This window comes from Telopea speciosissima, chromosome 11 (assembly GCF_018873765.1).
Source record: "Telopea speciosissima isolate NSW1024214 ecotype Mountain lineage chromosome 11, Tspe_v1, whole genome shotgun sequence".
Lineage (NCBI taxonomy): Eukaryota > Viridiplantae > Streptophyta > Magnoliopsida > Proteales > Proteaceae > Telopea > Telopea speciosissima.
Window position 1 is genome coordinate 35622539 of NC_057926.1, and position 17416 is coordinate 35639954.

Here is a 17416-nt window from a genome sequence, read left to right on the forward strand (position 1 = left end):
TCTGATCCATGTTTGTGAGCAGGCCGTAGCGGAGTTCCAAAAATCTTGAGCCTTGTTGGACATGTTCTACGAGTACAACGATAAGGTTTATGATATGGGCATAAACGACGAAGTGGCGTATGTCCTTAGGGAGACTCCTGGGGCTATGACTTCTCTAGGTTTTTGAGCTATGTGCCGCTGGTCACCACAGACGAGGTTGCTATCATTCCTTCTGCTGTTGCTCCTCTGGAGGAGGTCATGGCTCCCCCTGAGGAAGTGATTGTTCCCTCTGAGGTGGGTGCGGCTCCTCCCCCTAAGGAGGGCGTGGTTCCCCTTTGACTTCTTGCATTGTACTCCTTTCCTTCTTTTTATTTTTCTGAACATTGGATATTGAACTTGTAATTATTTTTGACATCTTCTTGGATATTGAACTTGAATTTTTGGCCTCTTCTTGTTATCTCCTTCTTTTTGAAATTCTGTGGTTGGATCCTCGTCCCTTTGTACGTTGCTTTTCATTGTTTGGCCAGTAGGTCTTGGTGGCATATCGGTTTGTGGCCAACGGGCCTTGGTGGCATTCCACCTCATGGCCAACAGGCCTTGGTGGCATTCCACCTCGTGGCCAATAGGCCTTGGTGGTATTTCACCTCATGGCCAATAGGCCTTGGTGGCATAGAGGCTTATGGCTAATGGCCTTGGTGGCATTTTGCCTCGTGGCCAATAGGCCTTGTTGGCATAGAGTCTCATGGTTGATGGCCTTGGTTGTGTTGGTGGAAAAAGTATCCAATGCTCACAGGATGACGTGGATTATGATAAATGTAGGGCGTGCCAGAACCTTTGACGCAGGTTCAAACGGACTAGGGCTAGTGGCCTACCTGACTACCAACCAGGGATACAAGGTTCCCTCGTGCCTGAGTTATCTCCAAGGACTTTTGGGTTAGACTGGACAGATTACGAGCTCAATGAGAAAGCTTATAACGATTGATTGAGAAAAGCAGCTGACTTTTGCTTAGAATAAAAATTACTAAATTGATTAACAAGAGAAATACACTAACCAATTCCAACCAAATCCAAATCCACAAGAGCAGAACTCCTCCAATGATTGGCTAGACGAGACGGCAAGTACACTCTTCCAGGAACTAAGAGAGCTAAGAAAGCTAAAGTAAACTGATAAACAAGGAAAATAGTATGGATAATGCCAAAGAGTGTTGTCTGCTCTTTTTATTCGCAGCAGCCATTCTCCCTTTTATAATGACCCCTTTTGAGTAGTGGCGGCGGATCCCTCTTGGCTTCAAACTCTATCTCTCCATCTCCATGTTGCAAAAGCTGTTGCGCTCTTCCTAGGTCCCCCTCGTTGAGGTGAACATGGCCTGCTTCCCTTCCCCCTTAGGAGTAGGGGTCTCCTCCCTCGTGGGAGTAATTCTCTCAACCATATTTGGCAAGGTCCACCTTTTCCCTTGGGCTATTGATGTGGCTTACCCCACAATGGCTTTCTTCAATGATCGTATGATGTTGTGGGACCCACCCAAAAAATGGCTCCAACAGGTTGGCATAGAGCCTTGTGGCCGATGTCCTTGGTTGGCATATGGCCTCATGGTCGATGGGCCCTGGTGTTTGAGGAAGCTCGACCGATGATGGAGAGATACACAGATGCAACCTTGAGTGAACTTTTATTACTTCGAAATCTTCAAAACATTAAAAAAGTTACTTCAAATCCAAAAAGAAACTTTAAACAACTACTATAACTGTGGCTGAAAGCCAACTGTAACTGTGGCTAAAAACCATATGTTCTACTAGTAGTACTTCTTCAGGTGCTCTGAGTTCCAAGCTTGATCTATCTTCTTGCCCCCCAGGGTTTTCAAGCGGTATGTCCCTGACCGTATCTGCTTGGAAACTACGTAGGGTTCTTCCCAGTTTGCCGACAACTTTCCTTCCTTCCTATGTTATGACGCTCGAGCTCTCCTTAGAACTAGGTCTCCCTGGTGGAATAGCCTTTCCTTGACCCTTGCATTGTAGTACTTGGCTGTTCACTGTTGGTATGCCATGTTCCCAAGTAGTACCTTCTCACGAACCTCATCTAAGAAATCCAAGTTTGCCCTGAGTCCATCATCATATGTGCTTTCATTGAAGTGCAAGACTCTATGGGACATGGCTAAGACTTCCATTGGTGCCAGGGCCTCGATACCATATGCAAGCCGAAATAGGCTCTCCCCTGTGGGGGTCCTTACTGTTGTTCGGTATGCCCACAGGACACTAGGAAGCTCTTCGACCCACTTCCCTTTTGTTCCCTTTAACCTTTTCTTGATTCCCTGGATTAGTGTTCTGTTTGTCACCTCTACCTGACCATTGGCCTGTGGGAAGGCCATGGAGACAGACCAATAGTCAATATTATATAACTGGCAGAAAGCTTTGAACTTGGGATTAGCTGTGCCGATGATCTTTGGTACCCTGAACCTGTAGATTACCTTGTCTCAAACGAATTTCTCCACCTCTTTTTCCATTATCTTTGCTAATGGCTCAGCTTTGACCCACTTGGTGAGTAATCGATGGCGACCACCATGTACTTTTGGTTCCCGAACACTGGGGTGAAGTCGCTAAGGATGTCCATGCCCCACATGGCAAACGGTATGCGGTTAAGGATGGAGGTCAAATTGGTGGCTGGCTAGTGTGGCATCAGGGCGAACAACTGACATTGCTCGCAGGCTCTGACGTACTCTATGGCCTCTTCCTGCATCCAGGGCCAATAGAATCCTTGGTGGAGGACTTTATAGGCTAGCACTCGTCTGCCTATGTAACTTCCACATATTCCTTCATGAACCTCCGCTAAGGCGTATTTGGCTCCCTTGGGTCCTAGGCACCTGAGCAGTGGTGCTATGACCACCCTCTTGTATAGTATGCTATTGATGATAGTGTACTTAACTGCCCGCATCCTTACTTTCTTGGCCTCGACCTTGTCTTCTGGCAGTATGTCATTTTGTAGGTAATTGGCGATGGGGTCCATCCAGCTTAGTCCCTCTTCGATCTTGTTGACTTGTTTCTCCCGGTACATTGGTTCATGAAGTATCTCAATGTATACGGTGCTAGCCAAGTTTCGAAGCTCATCATTTGCTAGCCTTGATAAGGCGTTTGCTGTGGCATTCTTGATCCTTGAGACTCAAACCATCTTAAACTTCATGAACTCCTCGCTCAACTGTCGAGCACGCATTAAGTATGCTACCATACATTCATCCTTTGCCTCGTACTCCCCATTTACCTGATTTACGATGAGTTGGGAGTTACTTCGGATGGCTAGGTGAGTGACCTGGATTGCTCTGGTTACTCGCAGTCCGACAAGTAGTGCCTTGTATTCTACCTCATTGTTAGAGGCCTGGAAGATAAATCAGAGGGCGTACTGAATCTAAAAGCCTTCAGGGTTGGTGAGTATGAACCCAGCCCCTCTCCTTATTGTGTTACTCGAACCATCCACGAACATCTCCCACGATTGTCGATCATGCTCCTCAGTTTCCGTTTCTTCTGGCTCGACCTCCGATAGGGTGCACTTGACAATAAAGTCCGCTAGGGCTTTGATGGCCATCCGAGGTTGGAACTTGATGTTGTGCTCAATCACGAGTGCATAGGCTACCTTCTCGATCTAGATGTACTTGGTCTCTACATCAATCAACACGTGACTGACGTAGTAGATAGGTCTCTACTGTTTACCTTCCTCGTTTAGTAACACTGTGGTTACCGCGACTGGGGTAGCGGCCAAGTAGAGTTGTAACTCCTCGTTAACTTTTGGTTGTCCCAGTAGTGGTGGACTTTCCAGATACCTTTTCAGTTTCTCGAAGGCTCTTTGGCACTCCTCCGTCCACGTGAGTCTTTAGGATTTTAGAGGTTCTTCAACATCTTGAAGAATGGCAGACACTTGTCCCCAGCCTGCGATATGAACCTTGAAAGGGCCGCGATCCTTCCATTCAGCCTTTGTAACCGTTCGGGGCTCCATCTCCTGGATGGCCCTGATCTTTGATGGATTGGCCTCTATTCCACGTATTGAGACCATGAAGCTTAGGAACTTCCCTGACATCACGCCGAAGGTGCACTTGGTGGGGTTCAACCTCATCTGGTTCTTCCTCTATTCCCTGAACACTTCCTCTAGGTCAATTAGGTGTTGTTTAGCCTTGACACTTTTCACAAGCATGTCATCCATATACACACCTCCATGTTGCGCCGAATCTGCTCTTCTAACATTTGGTTGACCATTCTCTGATAGGTCACCCCCGTGTTCTTTAGCCCAAACGGCATGACTCGGTAATAGTAGTTCTCCTTATCTGTCTGGAATGCAGTGTAGGACTCATCTTCCTTATTTATGAGGATCTAGTTGTGGCCAGAGTATGCGTCCATGAAGCTCAGCATCTCATGGCCTGCGGTTGCATCGATTAACAAGTCGATCCTTGGTGGGGGGTATTCATCTTTTGGGCATGCCTTGTTCAGATCAGTGTAATCGACGCACATCCTCCATTTTTATTTGGTTTTGGTACCATCACCACATTTGTGTGCCAGGTCCGGAACTTCTCCTCTCTGATGAACCTGAAAGGGTCAACTTCTCAACTTCCTCTATGATTGCAGCCTATCAGTCAAGGGTAAAATTTCTCCGCTTCTTCTATACTGGCTTCTTGGTTGGATCCACATGTAGCCTATGTTCGGCTATATGCCAAGGTATGCCTGGCATGTCCGAGACCGACCATGCAAAGACATCCGGGTTCTCCTTGAGGAATCACCCAAGCTTGTTTCTTTGTTCTTCACTTAGCAGTGATCCAACCTGCACTACCTTGGTGGGGTCATCCTTGCTAAGGGGGTATAGGATGAGGTCCTCCACCGGCTTTCCCCTTTGTTCCATTAGCTCGTCTCTTTGGTCGCTGATGAGGTTCTCTACACACAGTGCCATCCCCCAAGTGTTGCCATTATTCTTTTTGATGAACATCGTATAGCACTCCCTGGCCTTCTTCTGGTCTCCTTTGATCTCACCTACTCCGTTCTTTATTGGAAACTTCACTTTCAGGTGAATTGCTGAGATTATTCCTTTGAGAGCGGTTAGGGATGGTCGTCCTAGTATGCCATTGAAGGATACCACCTATCTCACTACCATGAAGTTAACCATGTTTGTGGTTTACCAAGGGTACTCTCTGACTGTTGACGGGTAGTTCCATTATTCCTCTGATGGAGGCGGTAGCACCCGAGAACCCGTGGAGATGGGTTAGTTCTGGTTTGAGTTAGTCATCATTGAATCCGAACTGCCTATTTTTAGTGAGAGCACGTCCATCGATGCTCCGATGTCCACCAGCATCCTATGCACAGCTAGATTAGCTATGTCCCCCAATCAATAGCCTCCCTCTGGCCCTTCAAGCTATTAATGACAAATAGGAGCACACAAAGCTGAAAGCCAACAAATGAGAGAAACTCCGGTTGATAGCCACAGAGATACGAGGGCTTTAGGCGGTCGAGAAAGATCTAGTGGCCAAATTGGTTGAGCTAGAAGCCTGGAGAAAAGCCATTTCTGAAAAGCTAGCCATGACCAAGGAGGCGTTTGCTAAAGCGGTTGCGCTTGGAGCGTCTGAGAAGGAGATTTACAGCACGGTCTTGGGCACGGAGGGGAAACTGTCCCGACAGGTTGTGGTTGCTCGGATGGAGATTGGTAAGGTCAAAAAGAATTTGACACAGTGAGGGATGACCTGAGGGGGAACTCATGTGAACTTGAAAAACATTTGCTTCAGTCGTCCTTTATTAGAATTCGGCCTTCTGTAATTTGTGGCCGACATGTTTCGGCTAGGATGATTTTCTTTTTCTCTCTTTTTTTTTGCTTAGTCGTGTAGACAACCATTTGCTTGGCTTAATGAACCGCTTTTGATTCAAGCTAGATCATTCTGGCGGTATGCTCCCCCCTTAATGAAAATTGATTAAGCAAATTGAAAAGTGAGATAATATTGCTTTAAGTACTTCCCATTCAGTGGTTTCAATTGAACCTGACCATCGAAGGTCTATAGGCGGTATGCTCCCCCCTTTAATACTTGATGAACCACAAATGGCCCTTCCCAAGTGGGCGACTATTTCCCATACTTAGGATCCTTGTGACCGATTGGTAGTACGGTCTTAAGCACTAGGTCATAATTCCTTGAATGCTTTTGGCTTTACTTTCTTGTTATATGCTTTTGCCACTTTGGCCTTTTGGGCTTGGATGCGGTCAAGAGCTAACAACCTCTCATCATTAAAACCCTCCAACTCGGGCACCATGGCTTTGGTATACTCCTGAGGGGTCACCTTGTATTACCCTGATATTCTCAGAGACTTCATGGTCACCTCTATTGGAATAACTGTGTCGTGACAAAAAGTTAAGGCATAAGGGGTGGTCCATGTTGCTATCCTCTTAGAGGTCCTAAATGCCCATAATACTTCAGTCAACATCTCTGTCCAATTCCTTGGATTATCATCAATGATCTTAGATAAGTTTGCTTCAATCACTTTGTTGCTAGCCTCTGCCTGGCCATTGCCTTAGGCATAGTAGGAAGTTAAAAAGGTTACGATTATACCGTACTCTTACGCGAACCGAGCTACATCCCCTCCTCAAAACACGGTTCCATTGTCGTAAGTAGGAGTCTCAGGTAGACCAAACCGATGTATTATCTTGCATTTAAGGAACCTAATAACATTGATTTGACTAACCGACTTCATGGGTACAGCTTCCACCCATCTTGTAAAATAATCTATTGCGACAACCACAAACCCATGCCCCTGGGTTGAGAGAAGGGTTATTTTCCCTATCAGATCCAAAGTCCAACCTTGGAATGGCCATGGTTTTACTATAGAATGGAACTGAGTTGCTGGAACTCCCTGTATCGGCACATGTCTCTAACAAGCCTGACACCCTTTAGCATACCTGATGCAATCCTGGAGGATAGTAGGCCAATAATACCCATGTCGCCTTATTAGCCACCTCATTTTAACCATGCTTGATGGGCTCCACAAATGCCTTCATGCATTTCAGCCATGACAAGCATCACTTCATTCAAACCCAGGCACTTGAGTAGCAGATCATCCTGCCCATATTTAAACAAATCTTCTCCTAGCAAAATATAATTCAAAGCTTGGAATTTTATCTTTTGATCAAACTTCACGCTAGGATTCTATAAGAATTGAATGACTGGGGATCTCCAATCTAGCTGTACCTCGTCCAAATTATTGACCTCTAATGCCTCTTCATTCAAATTAACGTGAGCGCTTTCTATTAATCCCCCATCTATTATAGATGAGAAACTTTTCTGCTGAATGGTGATAATCTTCTCCATCACTCCCTCCGGTATCATAGCATTTAAGGCTGCTTGGGCCAGACAGTTGGCCAAGCTGTTCTCAACCCGTGGGATGTGTTTGACTGATGAATCGTCAAATCGGTCTAAATACCGTTGGGCCATAGAAAAGTAAGGGAACATTACTTTGCTCTCACAGTGTTACTCTTTAGCTAACTGCTTGATTACCAATTGAAAGTCACCGATGATTTCAACAATCCTGGCACCCATCGAGCTAAGTGTTTTTAGACCGATCAACAAGGCCTAATACTCGACTTGGTTGTTTGAGCAAAGGAAACAGAGCTGGAAAGTAAGATGGGTACCCATACCACATAGAGACACCAACACTAGCCCTGCTCCAGCTGAGGCACTGGTCCGGGAACCATCTAACCATAGACTCCAAGGTGATCGAGCAACATTCCATATTGTATTTTCTTCGTCCAACTCCAGCGGAGGGAGAGCGACGAGGAAATCAGCCAAAATTTGCCCCTTAACTGACTTCTGCGGCACATATAGCAATGCAAATTTGGTTAAAGCCATCATCCATTTTCCTATGCGCCCCCTCATGATCGGCCTGCTGAGCATGTACTTAATAACATCAGTCTAACACAGGACATGTACCGTCATGGGTAGAAGATAATACCTGAGCTTGGTACATGCAAAATATAGTGCCAGGTAAAGCTTTTCAATGGGCAAATACTTCCTTTCAACATCAGTTAAAGTGTGGCTCAGGTAATAAATTACCTGCTCGAAGCCAACCTTATTATCCTGGGTGAGTAGACTTCCAATTGAATCAATGGCCGCCGAGATGTACAACTTGAGAGGTGGATCTTTTTGGGGTGGAATCAAAACTGGTGGCTTGGTCAGATACCTCTTTGTCTTGTCAAAAGCCTACTGATGTTTGGCTTCCCAACGAAACTTCACTTGGTCGAAGGTGCAACAACGGGGAAAATACCCTAACTCGGCCAGTGAACTTTGAGATGAACCTTCTAAGAAAGTTAACTTGCCCCAAAAATCTCTGGAGCTTCTTATTTCTAAGGGCCGGCGTATGTATGATTGCCATGGTCTTATTTTTATCTACTTTGATCCCTTTCTGATGAACAAGGAAACCAAGGAAATTCCCTGCAGACACTCCAAAGGCACACCTGAGGGGATTCATTTTCAAACCATGTTTCCTCATTCTCTCAAAGGATCTGGGAGGTGGTGGTGATGCTCAGTTTGGCTCTTGGATTTAACCTCCACGTTGTCTATGTATACCTCCATAAATTTTCCTATCATATCGTGAAAAATAAGGTTCATGGCTCTCTGGTACATGGCTCCCGTGTTCTTCAAGCCAAAAGGCATGAAAATCCATTCAAATGTCCCTAAAGCTCTTGGACATCTAAAGGTTGTCTTGGGCACGCCATCCTCCTCGATGAAAATCTGGTTATAACTAGAGTGCCCGTCCATAGAAGACAAAATTTGGTATTTTGAGGCCGAGTCAATTAGCAAGTCGGCCATTGGCATTGGGTACTCATCTTTTGGGGTGGCCATGTTCAGATCTCTGAAATCAACAGAAACCCTTAATTTTCCATTCTTTTTCAAGACAGGTACCACATTCTCTAGCCACCAGACATACCGGGCCGGCCTCATAAAGCCTGCCTGCAAGAGTCTCTCCACTTCATCCTTAATTTTGGTCATAACCTCAGGCGCCACACGCCTTGGGAGTTGTTTGACAGGTTTATACCCGTCCATTATGGGTAACTGGTGTTCTACAATATCCCAGTCTAAGCCAGGCAATTCAGAATAGTCCCAAGCGAAGTAATCCTTGTATTCATATAATAAACTTACAATTGCACCTCAAAAATCAAGGTCCAAAAGGCCACTAACAAATGTTGGCCGTTTTGTGTTTCCACAGCCTAAATCGACCTCCTCTAAAGGTTTCTTAAACTCGGCCAACATTTCTTCCATCTTGAGTGGTGTCGGTCGTAGGTCTTTCAATCCTATGTACTTGCCAGTGGCATCTTTGTTGTCTGCAGAACTTTCAACCACGTGAGCCGATACTGGGGACATTCGCTGCTCTAGGCTATATAAGGATAGCTTTTTTATTATCTCTACTACTACGCCTTTGCCTCTGGTTACTTTATCCATTAAACCTTTGATTGTTCAGTGCAGGCTCGTCAATGTACGATGGCCTGAAAAGCTCAGTTAGGGCTATTCCAAACTGATCAGAATCCTCTGCTACTGTTGAAGCAGTCGCCATAGCTGTTGGTCTGCCATTCTTGTCCTGATCGACAAACGTGATGGGAGTGATTCCCGCACCATAAAACTTTGCTTCTGCATGGCTTGCATTTACCAAGAATGGCCTATTATCAGCACTTATCCATTCAATCTTCCCTTTCTCGTTCCAGAAAATTAAGGCTTACTGTAAAGATGATGGGATACATCTGTTGGCGTGAATCCAATCCCGCCCGAGCAACGCATTATAATTTGCATCGGCGTCCATAACAAAGAATGCAGTTAGAGACTCTTTGCCCCTGATCCTAAGATCAATAGGAAGAATGCCCTTGGGCTTGGACACTCCTCCCAAGAAATTTGTGACCGAGACATCCGTTGCTAACAGCTTAGCCTCGTCTCGGTCCAGACGCTTCAACATTCTTGACAGTAGTATGTTAACTACAGCCCCGTTGTCCACTAGAACTTGAGAAATAAATTTGTCGTTCATCTGAGCGTTGATATAGAGTGGCTTCAAGTGTTGGGTCATCTCCCTACTTGGTTTTCCAAAGACTATACTCGACCGACTGGGTTGTTGTTGTTGATGCCCCTGGAACGGTGAAATCGTCTTAGATATATCAACCGATGATAGTTCATGGGTATGAGCACCCTCAGATGTACGATCTGGATCCAATCCCATAATTATGGGGCCACCCTCTTTGTCTTCAAAGTCCTCGTCAACATGCATCACCTCCTCACATTCTGCCTAGAAAATTTGATGGAGCACATAACCATGTTCACTGGTGCCTTCATTCAGATTGGGACTTTGTCCGGGATCGTGCCAAACAGCGTTTGGATGTATTGATGGAATTCTGAGTCATCAGTATACTCTTGTTCTGAGTAGTTGGACATTCCCTTTTAGGGGACAACATCTCAGACTCGGTCAAAACTCTCTCTTTTGACTCGGGCGATCCCGCAGCTACCTGTTGTTCAATCTTGAAACTTCCTTCTAGTTATTTCCTCTGCTTAGAAGATGAGTACCCGCCTTGGGTGAACTCTTCTCTTTCCCTTTTGAAGAAAACAGTCTTTTTACCGTGTCAACAATGCTCGTCCTATCAGCGTCACTCCGGGGAACTACTCTTCATCTTCTGCTGCCTTATTGGCGAGTCCAATTTGGGCTTCAGCCTTTGCACTCCGATTGGCCGGTCTTGACTTCTTTTGGGTGAAGAGACCCTTCTGTGACCAAGTACCTCTTCACGCTGGTGGCGAGTAGCCGCCTGCTATCTTTGCCACCTTCGTTTCTGCGTCTTGGTCATCCCAATTTCCTGATCGAAAGGAAACTTCGGATGTCTAGCGACATTCCAACAATGGTTTCTCCCTCCTTCGGCTTTGGGTATCACCATCCTGGTTTGTCCTTGGGCCCACGACTTTCTTGATGCGCCTACTTGCTCCTTATCCTCAAGGACAACAACAGCAGAGTGCTAGGGCAAACACGAACGGCCGTGCCAAATGGTCTTTCACTAAAGGGTGTGATTCGCCCCTTCCTTCTAGCCGGCTCATTGGACTAAGACTCCGTTGCCTTCCTGCTGACCGTCCAGTCTCTTGTTCTCCTAACTGACGTTCTAGTCTCACTGGATCGCCACTCCGGTCTCGTGATCAAGAACGTCGCATCGGACTGCCCTGCCTTGATGGCCTTGCAATGGCCTGCACTATCTTTGCATCTCTCCCCTTTAGCTGAAAGTCCGTTGGTGAAGCAACACCTTTTGCTAGGAGCTTGTTTTCATGTAACTTTCTACAGTGTACGCACACTCCCCACTGGAATTGCTGGCCTGGCAATGGTTTAATGGAATCTAAGTTGGCAACTCCTTTTTTCTTCTCTTCATTTAATCGTTGCAAGTGCCTTACTGTGTCCACCAACTCCTTCCTCATGAGTAGGTGCAGTTTTGACAAATCTGTGTCTACCATGTGGCAGGCGGAAATGGATTCTTATCAACAAGTATAACACCCTTTCCTTTGTTCGAGAATTTTAAGAAACCATCATTGATAGCATTCTGGAATGCCATTCGAAGAACAATGCATCCGTTAGTGTTGTGAGTATAAGAGTTATGCCACTTACAATACCTTTTGTCTTCGACCTCCTCAGCGGATGGCATGTGATGACCCACAAATAACTTAATCTGTTTATCTTTTAAGAGATGATCAAAGATCAACTCGGCTTTCGATGTATCATATGAGTATCGATTCCTGACATCAAAATTTCTGGCCAGCATAGGCCTTAGTGGTGGGTTGCCCTCTGACCGCTCATTGGCCGGGGCCAAAGCTTCGCAAAGATAGGGTTTGCTAGAGATGATCTTAGTGATGCTAATCTCATACTCTTCATCGGCCTCTATATCCAAAAAGTTGATCGGTTTGCTCCCATTACTGCCAAGGCCTGCTGCTTATAGTAGGTACCTAAGGATGACGCTTTCCGCTCATCCTCTTCTTTAAGCAGTACTTCATAACTAGTGGCCTGGGCGACCTAACTAGCCAAGGTCAGGGAATTCTTGGCCAGCAAAACGTTTCTGTAATTCAAAAGAAAGTCCACCCAAGGCCACTTTTGCAGACTCTACCTCTTGTAGGACGGTCAGGCATTTATACTGGGCCATCTTAAACCTATTCACAAACTTAGCAACCAATTCATCTGGTAGTTGGCACATGTGTGCCGAATCAGCTATGGATACCGTTTTTTCGGTTCAATAAAATTGGACGTGGAATTGATCCTCCATCTCTCGCCAAGTTTGGATAGAATTGGCCGGTAAGTTTATGTATCATGTGAAAGCCGACCCAGTCAGGGAATTTGGGAACAACTGAAGCTTCATAACCTCGTTGGCCCCCAAATTCCCACACCGAATGATAAATCGTGTTATGTGCTCCACAGCGGATATGTTGTCCTACCCAGAGAACTTCACAAATTCAAGAATCTTTATGTTCTGGCCGAAATCAACTGCGTTGTAATGCTTGGGGTACGATTTCCTATACACTAATAGAGTGACAGGCCAAAATAAAGGATTTATTTGTTCCTGAATTAAGCGAGTTAAATCTATTTGGTTAACGAGTACCTGATTAGCCTGATCTGCAATGATCGACTGTCTTTGTCTGGCTTCCTCCTACCCATCATTGGGTGGTGGAAGATGTTGACCGATGTACGGCCACTCCGGTTCTAGCAAGTTTATTCTGGGGATTGCTGGCCTTTGGAAAAAGCTTGTGGTTGCCCGTCCCCCTAGTTCTCCTCCTACAGCCTGATGCCCTATCATGGGCCCTGACACGGTTGTGGGGACGGTCGAGTTACCAGCCTGTGCCATAGATGTTGTAGCTCCATTCTGGGGCTGTGCATTCCACGCCGAGCCGCTGTGATTTTTTGGTTGGCCGAGCGACCCGATGGTCCCGGCCTGGGCAAAGGTTGAACCACTTCCAACCCCAGCCACTGGGGTTTGACCGATATGCAATTGAGTAGCTGGTATCGGCTGCTATTGAGTCAAAACCACAGAAAGCAACTGCTCGAAACAGGCCTGAGTACCGTTGTAGGTTTGGACCATTGTAGCAGTAAGTTTTCGCATATTGTCCATACTCATTTTCACAAAGGCCTGAGTTTCAATGGCCACGCGGGCCTACTCCTGTAGGATCATGGTTACATAAGAAGGAATGCTACCTTCATGTTGCTCCTCCCTACGCACTACCAACTGATCCTCGTTTCCACCGTCAGATTTGACTTCCTTATCCTTGTTGCATTGACTCTCTCTCGTGTTTGGCATCATGGTCCGAGGACTTCACAAAGATAACTAGTATAACGAAGATGATGGAAACGTATATTCACTGTAACCTTGTCCGAGATGAACAATCTACAGTGTAAAGCATAAAGATACTAGAAACGAAATTCCTTAAGTTCACACCATTGCTGAAATTAAAACTAAGAAAAGTAAAAATAAGTAAAGTGCAAGTTTTTGGGTGTTTGATTGATTCCTTCTTTACATCCTTCCCTTGCTATTTATATGATAAGTCAAATAACCGATTGGACGGTTACTCGGCTGGATCCATCATGGCCACCAACCCCCATGCTTCCCGAATTTGCTCTAACTGTATGCACGAAAGTAACCACCTGGCCGATTTTAACCGTTGATACTGGCCGATCATAACTGCAACTCCCTTTTGGCCGAATAAATTAGATGTATGCCTTATAGCCGAGTGTCGCTATTGTTTCCTTCGGTCCTAATCCTTTTGGCTTGTGATCGAAGATTCTGAGCAAAATTTGGGTGTAAACAGATTTACAATTAATTATCCTCTTGGATTTAATTATTGTGTAATTTAAGAAAACATCCTGATGAACCCAAGTTCACACCGACCAACCAGAGGAAACCACGTGTCCCAGACCAAGAAAGGAAACCAAAATAGAGTAAGTGAAGCACCATCCACCAACACCCATGGGGGCAGCCACCTTTGGGCGCCAACCCCCTTGGGCGCGGATCCCTTCTCCGAACACTTCATCCCCGTGCAAGTCTCCCTCGAACATGGCAGTTACCATCGTCATCAATAAGGCACAGATCGCATCACCAAGGACTCTAGGCCACCGCCTATCGAGTCACGTAGTCTGAAGTGACTCAAACACCTTGAACCTCATTTACCACGTGGATGATCTATCCATTAAGGATACAAAGATCTCCAAAGACACCACGTCTCTAAAGAAGGCAACTACCTAGTCCATCAAGGACTTTACATCTCCCGGGAAGACAACTACCTAGTCTATCTAGGACTCTACACCTCTCGGGAAGACATCCAATCAGGAACAAGTCCCACTACCCAGGGACTCTATCGCCTACGGCAAACACTCTACATCAACTGGGACTCTCCACACCACCATGCACTACTATAAAAGGCAAGGTACACAACCCCAAGAGGGGATCAGAACTCACCTTGAATACTACTATTCATCTAATTGCTCAGAGAGATCTAACTTAGGCATCGAAGAGTCCTAGGCCGGAACCACACTGGTTCTCCTTTGTCACCCCAGGGTCTTTTACAGGTTACGACACTCGAAGGACCGCTGAGCAATTCCTTGACGTAATAGATTGGCACCGTTTGTGGGTACGATGCTAGCCATTACACCTACTAGCTTGTTTCCATATTTGATCAACCATGGCACGCAGGAAGACCGCTCCCTCCGCCAATAATGCCCCGAGGGAGGGGAACGGATCACCTCCTCCAGAGAGCTCACGTTGCAGAGCAATAGACCATGTCTCTTAGGAGTGGGAGGTCCCAGAGAGCCAACAGGTTGGGGGAGCCAACCTTAACCCCGAAGCAGCCACTAAAGGCGTCGTGGAACCAGTACCTGATCCCAATGCGCCAGCGACTGTAGGTCAGATCAACGACCTACAGCGTCAGATCCTCGATGACCAAGGACTCTTCCACGAATATCTATGGTAGAAAGCGGTCACCCATCGTCGCAGGCAAGAGCAAAGGCGAGAGCAGAGCCCTAGGAGATCATCTTTTCAGGGGTGATAGATCCGAAGGGCACACTGGGCAACAGAGAGAACTCTCCCAACATCCAAGGAGAATGGCGGACCTCCTAGCACGGTCAGACCGAGGAAGAACACCATCACACCGATCCAGGGTACCTAACCCTAACGGGTCCATGTGGAGGTCAGTGTTTGATGGTCGATTAGAAGGAAGTCATATACCAGAGAAAAGCCAGACTTACCGTTAAAGAAGCCCCTAGCGGTCGAGACAAGATTTGTCACGACGAGACCCTTTACCATCTCACCAACAGTCGAGATGGGAAGGGACTTCCAGGAGAGGACGCGAACGAGCTCGCAGTGAATGACCAGCGAGGCATGGGGAACAAGCACGGGATGAAGAGTTAGATAAGAGACTCCGAGAGTTGGATGAGAAACTGGAAGGGTTGAAGAAGCAAACCAAGGGTGAGACACACTCAATCCCTGGACAACACCCCTTCTAAGAAGAGATCATGTCAGCCTCACTGCCATCCAGGTTCAAGTTACCTACCTTTGAACTCTACAGTGGTACCACCGACCCTAATGACCATATCAACTACTTTAATGGAATGATGACTCTATATGGTGGATCGGACGTGGTATCCTGTCGAGCATTTCCTGCATCCCTCAAGGGTGCAGCAACATCATGGTTCTCCCGACTACGACCACGATCGATTGGATCATTTGTAAAGCTATGCAAACAGTTCATGACCCACTTCCAGAGCAGCGTCAAGCAGAAGAAGGCCACGGTCAACTTGCTGAACATGATCCAAAACCCTGGGGAGTCTCTTAGGGAGTATGTCAGTAGGTTCACCAAGGAATCCCTGGAGGTTGACGACCTAGATGACATGAAACAAATCAAGGACTTGGCATGCCTTGAGACCAAGACCATGAAAGAGCTCCTGGAGCGATGTAACCAGTTCGCCAACATGGCCGAAATAGTACAGGCATGGACGAAGGCAATTGAAGGCAAAACCCAAGACAACAAGAGGTTAGCACCAGATGACCACAAAGACAATAAAAGATCGAGGATTGAGCGTTGACAGGAGAAGGGCGATCGATCATCAAGAAGAAATGATCATCGATCAGAGAGAGGTGAGAGGGCAAGCAACCCTGAGTTCACACCCGTTAACACCACCAGGTCACAGATCCTCATGCAGATACAAGATCGTGACCTACTCAAATGGCCACGACTTATGCTGGCAGGACCTGAGAACCGCAGCACTAAAACCTACTGTCTCTTTCATAAGGACTACGGGCATGACACGGAGGAATGCTATCAACTGAAGAGAGAAATAGAGAACCTAGTGAAAGCTGAAAGCTTGGACAAGTACATGAACAGAAGGCGCAATGGCCGTTCGGGCCAAGGAGATCGAGATCGAGGACGAGATTGAGAGAGAGAAGAACCCAGGAGAGAAGAAAGGAGAGCGGGATCGAGATAGAGACCGCACTGACAAGAGAAGAGATGCAGTAGAACCAAGTGGCACCAAGAGAGCCCCCATCCTCACCATACTTGGAGGACCGGGGCAAGAGTCAACAAGGAAAGCCAAAGCTCATGCCAGGTTCGTGGGAGTAGCAAAAAAGCCAAGTAAAATAGCAAAGACCGAGACGGTGATCTCCTTCTCGGATGCAGATTTAGAAGGCGCAAGCTTTCCGCATGAGGACGCCTTGGTAGTGCAAGTGGAGATAGTCAACCGCCCGGTACAAAGGGTGCTGATAGACACAGGGGCATCCATGGATGTACTCTCATTGGAAGCCTACCGCCAATTCGGGTTAGGAGATGATCAGCTCAAGCCAGAGGCTACCTACCTCCATGGATTCTCGGGTGCCATAGCCCCCATTAGAGGTACTATAGAGCTACCCGTCACCTTTGGGGAACACCCTCGATAGGTGACCATCATGGTAAACTTCATGGTCGTCAGGTCTGTGGTGTCATTCAATGGCCTCCTGGGAGGACCATCCCTGATAGCCCTTAGGGGCGTCGTGTCTCCAATCCACCTGAAGATGAAGTTCCCCACTGACAACAGAGTGGGTGAAGTACTAGGCGATCAGAAGAAAGCCAGAGAATGCTATGCCACCTTCGTAAAGAAGAACAATGGCAACACACGAGGGATAGCACTGTGCATAGAGAATCTGGTCAGTGACCAGAGAGATGAATTGATAGAGAAGAGAGGAAGACTGGTTGAGGACCTAGTTCCATGGCCACTCAAAAAGGATGACCCTCTTAAGGTCGTACAAGTTGGCTCACTGTTGAGCAACAAGCAGAAAGAAGAATTGGGACACCTCCTGCAGGAAAACATGGACGTCTTCGCATGGTCGACCACAAACATGCCCTACATACCCAGATCCATAGCCGAGCACAGGCTACATCTGGACCCAACCAGGAAGCCCGTCCAGCAGAAAAGA